Source organism: Equus quagga, chromosome 10 (genome assembly GCF_021613505.1).
Source record: "Equus quagga isolate Etosha38 chromosome 10, UCLA_HA_Equagga_1.0, whole genome shotgun sequence".
In the NCBI taxonomy this organism is placed as follows: Eukaryota; Metazoa; Chordata; class Mammalia; order Perissodactyla; family Equidae; genus Equus; species Equus quagga.
In genome coordinates, this window is record NC_060276.1 from 81477216 (window position 1) to 81488383 (window position 11168).

The 11168-nt window shown below is 41.7% G+C and overlaps 1 pseudogene; it reads left to right on the forward strand.

The window, feature by feature from the left end:
* Positions 1 to 879: 879 nt before the first annotated feature.
* On the forward strand, positions 880 to 1939 carry LOC124245483 (centromere protein V-like protein 3; annotated as a pseudogene).
* The last annotated feature ends 9229 nt before the right edge of the window (positions 1940 to 11168 follow it).

Below are 11168 nucleotides of genomic sequence, written 5' to 3' on the forward strand. Positions count from 1 at the left end.
CAGATATTGGCATTGTCAGTATGACACATGACCTAATCATAAAATGTTTATATGAAAATCATTTCAATTTTAATGATATAGGTAAATCAAATGTAAAAAGGATAGAAAACGTCATATCATGCAGACATAAATTAAAAAGCAGATGTGTTTGTCAGGTTTCTCTGCTGTGAAGTTCCTTTCCCCCCTTTCCCTACCGTAACCTTTGGGAGGAACGACCATGGGCAGTCCGCATTTAGAGTGGGGAGTTATGCTCCACTTTCTTGAGGGCAGAGTATTTATCTAAACTATTTGGAATTCTTGTGCACAGATTTCTTTTCTCCATTTATTAATTTATTCAGTCATTATTTCTATCAGTATGGACTCATGGATATTTATTTTATACTCTGAGTTATAATCCAGTACTACCTTGTTTTGTTGCTCAAATTTCTACTTTGGCCATTAAAAAAAGCAGGAGTAACTATATTAATTACATAAAAGTAGATTTCATCACGAAGACAATTAGTAGAGATCGAAACAAAACATTACATAATAAAAGAATCAATCCTCCGGGAGGAGTCTCTCCTGATTCCTCCTATCTACCCCTCCTATTGGTGTGTATGGGTCTTTCTCTACGTTTCAGAGCCCTCTGTTCTTACCCCTGTCGGAGCAAACGCCACGCTATTTTGGTGGTTATATTTTTCTATAACTGACTCCAACAGATTGGAAAGCCTGATCTATCTCCACATCCTCAAGAGTCCGGAATAGTACCTAGTGCCCAGCAGGCGCTCAGTAAATACTTGCCTTACGACTGAAATTCAGGCAAGTAAAGGCTGTTTTGATAGGGTCAAGGGAAGGGTCTCTTTACGCCGCGTTCGACAAGTGGCCAACCTGGCTGATGCAATGAGGCTACTGCTCGGTGACTTACTAGGAAACGAAGGACGGTGGGCACACGCTTGGAAGGCTGCAGGCGCCACGGCCAGAGTGAAGAGCAGCGCGAATGCTCAACTGCGGGGGTGAAAGAGGGCTGGGGATCTTGCCGCCGCCTGTGCAGCCATCGCGGTCGTGGGCGCGCGGCGGTGCCCACCTGTCCAAGGCCAGGTGGGGAGCCACGCGGCAGGGAGGAAGCCGGCGGCGGCCGAGAGGGATCCGGCAAGGCTGAGGCGGAAGCGCTGGTGGCGGCGGTCTCCGAGAGGCGAGCTCGGAAGATCCGCTGCCCTCCCCGAAGCCGCTGGCGCCCGCCCTGTCCCCCAAAGAGATGGACCTGGGCGCGCAGCGGGAGCGCTGGGAGACGTTCAGGAAGCCGCGGAGCCTCAGCTGCGAGGGGAGCGCTGCGTTCCTGCTGGACACCCTCGAGTACCCAGGCCCCGTGCGCTACACCGGGGGCTGCCACTGCGGCGCGGTTCAATTTGAGCCGGGGCCCCTGCACACCTGTGAGTTCCGGATCGCAGCTGCAGGCTGTCCAGGAAGCAGCAGCAGCGACACTTCCTCGTCCTGGCCTCGCGCTTCACGCTCCTCCTGGGCGCCGAGAGCATCGTCACGGATCCATCCCACACGCACCCGGCGGCGCTGCACAGTTTCTGCAGCAGGTGTGGGGTGCAGAGTTTCCACGCAGCTGCCTCTGACCCCGGGGTTTACCGCGTTGCCCCATACTGCCTGGACGCGCGCACCGTGCGCAGTGGTGGTCATCGAGGAGGTCGACGGTGGCGATTGGCTGGGGGGAGGTGGGGGAGGGCGGTGCCCACGAAGGAGCACAAGGCCGTCCAGAATGCCTCCACCGAGTGAGCCCCTGCCTCTCCTACCGAAGAGGAGTAAGGACTGGGGCTGCAACACGCCTGAAACGTGCCCAGGGCGCCCCTTGAGGGACGGAGCCACCTCAGTGCTTGTAACAGAATTATTGTATGAAAGAGGTCTGTTTTTAGACTGGTGAACCTGTGATGTCGCTCCAAGCTTCTATCCCTTTCCTTTAAGTGTTTTTCAACAGACTTGCTTCTAATTAAAAAAAAACTGAGCACGCATTTGTGTGTGTAGAAGGATGATCTTCCAATCCAATAAGCAAGTAGTCTCTACTTTTTCAAGTGTTTTACGTCACTCACTTTGATTATTCTGCATACAGTTCTTACAAATCATTTGCAGATTATTCATATATACTGTACGGTTTTGGTGCTATTGCGAACAGGATTGTTTCTAACAGTTGCATCAGGTATGTAGGACCACTACATCCAAACAGTTTTATAAACCTTTACTAGCACACTTTCTGTTGATCAACTTTGTGTGTGTGTATTTTAGGTAGACACTTTCGCTACTTAGCGATATGCATTATTTTCAGACACATTGTTTATTTAATATATTTTTACATAATATGTTTAAGATTCAGTAGTGTTACATACCTCATTGTGCTTAGTTTTCAAATTATGTTGACATTTTTCTTGGCTTTGTTTTAAAAACTGTCTCTGGGTAGGAGAATGGGGAGACAGAAGAACGAGAAAGATGTCTGTGCACTGTATGCCCTCTGATGTTTTGAAATTCATATCTGGTACATGTGTAAAGTATTCAGAAGTAAATAATAAGTAGAAAAGTATGTGTTTCTATGTTGTATATTAAAAATAAGCATTAATTTTTCTGTAATTTCTTGATACCTGAGATTTTTATCAAACAATAGGTGGTGGGTGTCTTTTCCTGTCAAACGGTATGTATTAGCATCATCATTTAATGACTTCATAGAATTAAAAATGTGGATCTTCCATAATGTATTTAACCAACCTCTTCTAATAGATGTTTATCTTTTTTCCACCTTTTCACTATAATAATGATATTTCAAAGGATTAAGGTACAAACAACTATCCTCAGTGTTCTATCACTTGGGTAAAAGGGCCTGGAGCTTTTCCATCTCTCTTTTTCTTGCTGTCTGTCTCTCTTCTGTACATATGTTTCATTAGATGTGCATTCATTGTACACTGAATTGTTTAACTTGACTTACCTATTCAACAAATTAAAACCCTACTAAGTAGATATGTGTTTCCACGTATATTGCAAATAACATGACTGTGCCATCACGCAGAGAAGCTATCATCCTCCAGTCTCTACCCTTCATTATCCATCATCCCCCACCCCAGACTACAGTGAGGGAATTTACAATTTATGACCTGGTTTATCTAAGACGTCCCCTAGTTCCCAAGCATCCTCCTTAGTTCTTTGGAATTTCTTGTCCCAGCCCTTCACCCTCTAGAGGCTGAGTCGAGGTAGAAAAGGGAGAGGTGGAGGGAGAACATGAACATGCTTATATGCCTTAGGAGGTTCAGCCATCTTTATAGTCAGAAAATACCAAATTGCACCTAGAGTTGCACCTATATGGCATTCGATTGCATGGACAGGATCCAGGGAGCTAGAGAAAGAAATGGCTTAAGACTTCATGTTTCTACCACATCAGTGTTTCTGTACAAATATGTGTATATATAATTTTTCTAAATTTCTAAAAGTGACTTTTCTTTCAAAGTGAATATTGACTATTTTCCGCTTCTCTATGTCATGTGCAAATCTTTCATGAGTTTATTTGGTTAAAAACCCATGTTCAAAAGTTTCAGATGGCATTGTTAACTGGTATACAATTTTATGGGTCCTTAGGGAGTTTGGCACAGGTTGTATGTTGTCAGTGTTTTTCCCCCATCTCCAAAGAAGGCCTTAGTATTGCTTTACGTGTTAGCTGTCATTTTTCTTTTGCATAAAATATATAATAAACTTAAAAATTGTATATGAAATGGTTGTCCATGCACCATTAAAGTCATCATGGACACTGACAGTGGTCTGTGTGCCATGCTTTAGGCATTTCTTACTTCAAGGAAAGAGCAAGGACTTTGCATTTGAGCCTGGGCTAAATACCAACTCTTCCACCTACTGCTGTCTAGATTTGTAAAATCTGTAAATACCCACAGTAACCTTCATTGTGAGGATTAAATGAGGTCATGTGTATAATCTCCTGGCACAGTAACTGACACCCTGCAAGCACACAATAAGAATTTGCTATGATTATTGATCGTATTAGATCAGGACATTGATAAACAGAACCAATGTTCATGATTGTACTCAGTTCTAGGATTGAGACACTTTCATGTACGTTCTCTCAGGTGCCATTTTTTGGCCACTTAAAGTGAGAATCTGAGCAGTCCAGTGGTGGGGTAGAAGGAGTAATAGGCCACAAGTCTTCAGGAGGCTAGATGCTCTTTCCCCTTTTAATGGATTCACCAGACAATATCTACCGTTTCTTCTCTGGCCTCCCAGACATGCTCCTGTCCTCATTCATCCAAGCCTCTAACAAAGGAATCACCCTAGATGGAACCTCATCCTACCCCACCTCATACCCTATTCTCTCTCCAGCTTTACTCCACTTTCTGCCTATCGGGTGCCCAGCACTGTTCTCCATGCCTGGATAGAGCAGCGAACAAAAGGCATTCCCTAGGCCCCTATCACTTCCATCTGGCAGATGAGAGAGACAAATAACTGTCAGCTTACAACACAGTTTGTCTAGGGAAACAACAGAGCACTGTGGGAGCACGGAGAAAAGGCCTCTATTCTTGGACCAGTTAATAAACTTTTCTGGGCCTCAGTTTCAGGGTCCTCATCTCTAAAACGGTTACACTGATAATACTTATCTCCTAAGGAACCTAAAGAGACCAGCTATACTCCAGGAGAAACCATTAACTCTGTGTCTTGTGTCAGTCACACATCGGTGTGGAGGGGAAGCATTCCAGGACCCCTGAGAATCTAGACTACCCTGGGACCATGGGTGAGGAACCGGGGAGTGCGGGCAGTATTGGTGCCATTTCCATCTTTTCTTCTATGTCTTCACATCTACCGAAGGGGCTTCTTTTATTTAGTAGGTGTTCTGTGCTATGTGGACTTAAAATTATAGATTGTAACTCAAGTTAGTCCTCACAGGTCATGCTATAGAAGATGGTACCAGCAGTGGCATATCGCCCTCCGGTGGACATTGTAAGTAATGTCACATTACTGGATGACTGTACTGTAACACTTGAGAAATTCAAAGGTGATGGGTGATACTTTCTTCCTCAGAGTCTCTGGGAAAGAAGTCTAGTAGTGGGATGCTTTCCTCTGCATTAAGTGTTCCAGGAATTAGAACCATGAAGAACAGTATCAAGCAGAAACAGAGGACCTGTCTCTTTCTCTGTCTCTTTTCATGAAATAGGAAATCTTCCCCAAAATCATTGCTCCTAGATTTTATTTCCAATTTTCTTTTTCTGAGCTGAATAAGATCTTGCTCTATTTAGTATGCTAAGAAAATAACCTCTATCAGTAAATTTAATCCAGCTTTAACTGTGATATAGGAATAGGAAATTGATGTGGATGCATTATTTCTATCTGCTTTTTATCCTTATCCTATGAATTAAGACGTCTAGCTGTCATAGTGCCTTTCCTTACACTTGTATGCCTGTCCTGAAGTAGCCTCTGGGATAGATAGTACCTGGTCTCAGTCATTGTGGAGCTCACAGCATTTTGGAGGAGACACACAACAAAACAAGAAACTACAACAAACTGTAGTAGGTGCTCATGGTGACGGGGAGATTCAAGAGGTCCTGATAATACATATCAAGACGGGGGCAACCCAGAACTTTTCAAAAGAAAAGACGTGCCATATGAGACATACCAAATAAGTAAGAGTTGGTTAGGTGGAAAGTGGAACTAGAATTTTCCAGGGAGAGGGAATAACATATATGAAGTCTTGGAAGTCTGAGAGAGTGTGATGAATGTGAGGAACAGACTTCTATTCTGGCCTCAATATCAGATCATAAATTATATTTGTTTCTTACTCTCTGTAAACATTTTGAGGGTAAAGACACTAACCAATTTTTTCTGAACTCCAAGTGCTCAGTACAGCATCTGACATATCAATATTCAATATTTATGTATGTATAAATATACATACATTTACCCTCAAAAAGCCACCAATATGAAGTCACTAAATAGATACCTAAGAAGAGATGTGCAGTTGCACACGGTTAAATAACATTTCCACAATACAGATACAAGAGATGTCAATAACTTCAAGAACATAGATAATAGTAAAAGGTAATAAAATAATTAGGAAGCAAGAAGTTTTGGATATTTTTATCTTTTTTTAATATAATTAATTTTAGGTTCACATAACTCAATTTTTAATCCTCAGGTCTAATGAGTTGGTATGAGCTTCATACAGCACACCACTGGTCTTGATACCCTTTCCTCCACAGATTCATGAAGCCCTGAGACAGAACCTAACCAGTCCATCACAAAGAGAACCTCACCTTTTACACTCCTTCTCCAGCTGACCTAGAGGACTATAATTAGGATCCAGTTTCCCTAAAATTACCTTTCCTTTAAACCTCAAGTCCCTTACTCTAAACTTAAAGCCTCTAGGAAACCCTGGTTCCAGGCAATTACCATCATCTGTGGGTGTGTTGGGTCAATGCAGAAATGCGTGGTGCTCTGTTCTCTATGGTCTTAATCCTTGTCTTTGTAGAGGCAGTCCTTTACTTCATGGTAAAAGAATGTTAAATGAGCTCTTAGTAACATTTTATTGCCAGGATTTGAATAGGAGAGGAGTGAGGAACTGGGAGAGAGGAAGGGGAAGAGAAGGAGAAAGAGACTGAGTTAGACAGAGATAGAGATAAAGATGATAGAGATAGAGGTAGAGATAGAGATAGAAAGATAGAGATAAAGGTAGAGAGAGAGAGAGAGAGAGAGAGATAGAGGTAGAGAGAGAAATAGGAGTTAAAAGTAGGCTGGATATTTGTTACAATTCCAGCAACGTCAGTATTTCTGGATTTGAAAAAATTTTGTATGTAAATCCTCCTTTTTTTCTAGGTGAGAACTATACTATTTAATAAAGAACTGTGTAGCTATGAGGATTAAGTCAGATAGTAGATCTGAAACACTTAGATAAATAGTTCCTGGTAGGTCTTAAGTGCTAAAATCAGAGCGCCCTGGTTTGAATCTTGACCCCTTTCTTTACTGGCTGTGTGTTTCTGTGCAAGTTCAATAGCTCCTGAGTCTCAGGGTTTTTTTTACCTGTAAATGGGGCGCAATAACAGTACCTACCACATATCGTTGTTCTAAGGATTAAAATGGATGTTGGAACATAGTTAGCCCTCAAAAATACACCTCTCATCCTAATTATTATTATTTCTGACCCGAGGCAAACCCCTTACTAATCTACTGTGTTGGCGGACTGTGAGCTTCCTGGAGCTAGGGAGACCATTACATTGTTAGATCAATATCTAATCTGTTGTAAAGATTTCTGTTTGTCCTGTCTGCATGGATCAGGTTGCATTTAACTATTTCTCACTCCCATTTTCTGACCAGAAAAATGTGTATCAGTAATAATGCCTAATACATGTTGATAGCCCTGTGCTAACCCCCGATGCTCATACAATGTACAAGACTAATACATGAGTCTGCTATGTACAGCAGTAATTTCTGTTCTTCCTGGTAACCCTGGGAGGTAGGTTTTATTTTCTCTAATTTACACATGAGTAAACAAGCTTAGAGGAGTTCAGGGTAGTGTCCAGAGTCTCAAAACCAGTAAGTGGTGATCAAGAGTATGTTATAAATCTAGGTCCTATACGCTCCACCCTAATCCAAACTGCCTTCAGCTTACCTGTGTAAGAGGTCAATATGTACTGTCTTCCCAACTGGGCTATAGGATCATTATAGGCAGAGAACATGATTTAGCATTCTCTTGCGCTCCTGGTACCCAATTTAAAGTTAAGCACATAGTAGGTGCGCATGAAATACCTGTTGACTAGTTTATCAGGACTCAGTTTGTGCTTGAAATTTGACATAATCGGACAAGACTGAATCTGTTATGATATCACAGGTAGAGAAAGAATGTGTCTGTCAAAAGTACTCTCTACCATTTTTCTGCTCTCAGAAGCTGTGTGAGTTGGTGAAAGAAACTTGAAGCACTGGCTATTTAATCAGATAATTGTTCCAAAAAATCAGGGATCCTCACACTGTTTTACTTGCATAACCTTGCTTTTAATTCAAAACTATTACTTGCCATTAATTGCATGTATAAAGTTAAATAAAATAAATAACGTAAGAGTATTACGGCATTTACTTTCATTTATTTGATTCATCCGCAATGTGCTAAGCACTTACCTGGTTATGATAATTAATCCTCAAGTAGCATTTTATTTATTTTTTATTTTTTTAGATTCTGTGTCAAGTAGTATTTCAAAGTGAGCATTGTTTGTATTTTGTTCATTTTCTGTCTACTCGAACTAGAATATAAACTCCAATAGAGCAGGAACATTGTCAGTTTTCTTCACTGCTGAATCCCCAGTACCTACAGGGGTGCCTAGTCATTTTAAGTGAATAATAAATACTTGTTACATGAATAATCTGATCTATGAACTAGCTTTGGAGACAAAGTCCATCCTAAGCAAGGCTCCTTTCTGAATTCTGAGTAGCATGCCAAGTGGCCAAGTTACGCCGCAGGGAGTCCCAGAGTCCAGAAGAGCCAACACAACCAAGACTGCAGTCTTCCTGATTTAGGCAGACCTGGGATGGAATTCTGCCTGTCACACTTGCAAGTTGCGTGACGTTGGGATTGTTTTAGAACTACTCTTAACCTGTTTCCTCCTCTACATAGCTGTAGAAAATTTACAAAAGCTCTTGTTCATTCATTCAAGAAGCATCTATTGAATGTCCCCTATGTTCCTGTCATGGGTACTGGGAACAATAAGAGAAATAAATGCATTTTCTGGCCTCTGGAAGGTCACAGTGGTAAGACAGACAAGTTACCAGTGTTTACAGCACATTGCGATTAGGGCTCTGACAGGGACATTATAGCGTGCCACTGGCAGATGTAGTAAGAGAAGCTGTTGCTGTTCACATTCTTCCAATATTTCTGGTAATAAAGCCATACTAAAAGGCCTCCAGCCTGCCTCTAGAATCATCTGTGTATAAAATTTAATATGGCAGAGACAGTGAGGAATCATTTCTGGCGCAGCTCTATCCAAGTGTAGCTCAAAAACTCAAATGACAGCAAAAGTCAAAATGGAGCAAAATATACTTTCCTCTGTGGAGATTATCATCAATGTTGCCATATTAACAGTTTCCACAGACCTCTAGGATGCAAGAAAGAAACTCCAGGATAAGCATCATCACTTTGGAACAGAAGAAGCTCCTGTTCAGAAATACGGCACAAGAAATTGGACAGAGTGCTACTCTGGGCTAGACATGGTTCTGGGAGTTTTTAGGACACAGAGATGACGCACACAAGACTCCTGCCCTCTGGGAGTTCACAGTCTAATAAGGAAGAAACATAAACAGATCATGTCAATGAGTACATTTTTTTCTTTCCCAACTACTCTGAGAGGTATTTATCAATACCTACCCTCTGCCTTCTACAGATGAGAGAACAAACTGAAAGGTGTTAGGTAACTTGGGTAGTAAGTGATGGAGCTGGGACTCACATCCAGGTTTGTCTGTCTCCAAAGCTAGACCTTTATCCACTCACTATGACATTTCACTTACATTATAATTGCTGAGATACACCTGTCCTTCCTCATGAGCCATGCATTATGCTTCCAATTGGGTTCACACATGGAAGATCTAGGCACCCGTCAGGAAAGACTACCCCTGTAAAGTGCTAGGTCAGTCTCAGAATTACTGCTCTGAAACCAACAGGCCTGTGTGTCAACTACCTCACTTTATAGTGAGTCAGGAAGCAGAAGCTAGTATGAAAAGTGACAGCAGAGCCAGAGGCAGTGTACATTTAAGTTCTGAACTAAAACTGATGGCATTGTTACAAGTGGGAGCTTGGGGTACTGTAAACTGCACGGAGCACTGGAGTCAGACCAATCTAGCGACGAAAACTGACTACACTACTATTGAGCTCTATGTCCCTGATCAAGTTATGCCTTTTTACAGCCTGATCACACCCATCCCTCAGCCTGGTGTTTAGAGGCCTTACTCTGTGTTTCCAGAGCCTCTTCTTCTTACCCCTGTCAGAGCCCTTGTCAAAATGTGTGATAATGACATTTATGTATAACTGTCTGTCCACTAGACTAGAAGGATTTGTAGCCTTGGCTTGTTTCCTTTCTGCGTCCAGAAAGCCCAGTCGTGGTACACACACATGTTCAGTAAACGTTTATTGTGTGACCAAACCCTTAGTAAAGGATGGCTATTATCCCACCACTGTACTCAAACTTCCTTTCAGTTAGCGGGAGATTTGTGGTTTTCATCCTCATCCTGTGTTTAGAACACTCCAGACCTTCGACTCCTGACTTATGCTTCTTAATGAATCTTGGTGAACTTGTTATTACCTATCCACTAATCTGACCTCAGGCTGACAGCACATTAGAGGACTTATTGAAACTTTCCCAAACACAAACTGTGTGATACACAGTGAGTCTCCAATAAATCCTTCTTGGGCAAATAAACTATTGAATTAATACAAGTACGCCAATTGTATTATTTTATTTTAGAATTTAAATTTATAGATAGCATTTTGACAATTAAATCCTGACAGAATTAAATTCATGAACCCAATGATTAGTGAAACTGTCAACATAAACGAACGTTTTCACACTCACAAAGAGATCACTCTTCTGGTTTTCCTCCTACTCCTTTGGCCACTCCTTTCCAATCTATTTGAATTAATCCTTTTTTCTTGGTATCTGTCTTCATGCTGTACCAGTTGAAGACTTTAAAAAATTTTTTCATTGAGGTCATATTGGCATATAACCTTGTGTAAATCTCAGGTGCACCTTGTTACATATCAGGTTCTGTACAGACTGCACCATGTTCACAATCAATAGTCTAGTTTTTACCTGTCACCATGTATACGTGCCCCTTTACCCCTATGGCCATCCCCCCACCCTCTTCCCCTCTGGTAACAACCAATCTGTTTCTCCTTGTCTATGCATTTGTTTATTTATCTAGGTGAAGACTTTTAATTCATCTCCTATAGTCCTATTTTTATGCTGTCCTGTGTATGCATTGGCCTCACCCACTAGACTCCAGGAAATCCAGACTGAAATACAGTAAGCATCATCAAGTATTTGTTGAAACCTCTCTTCCAATCTGGAATTAGTAAAGTAGGTACCACAATCTGGCTGTTGTATATTGGGTGCCAAGTAAAGTCTTCTATTGCACTATGAGGTATTGAGGGAAAGGAGAATTCTGACTCA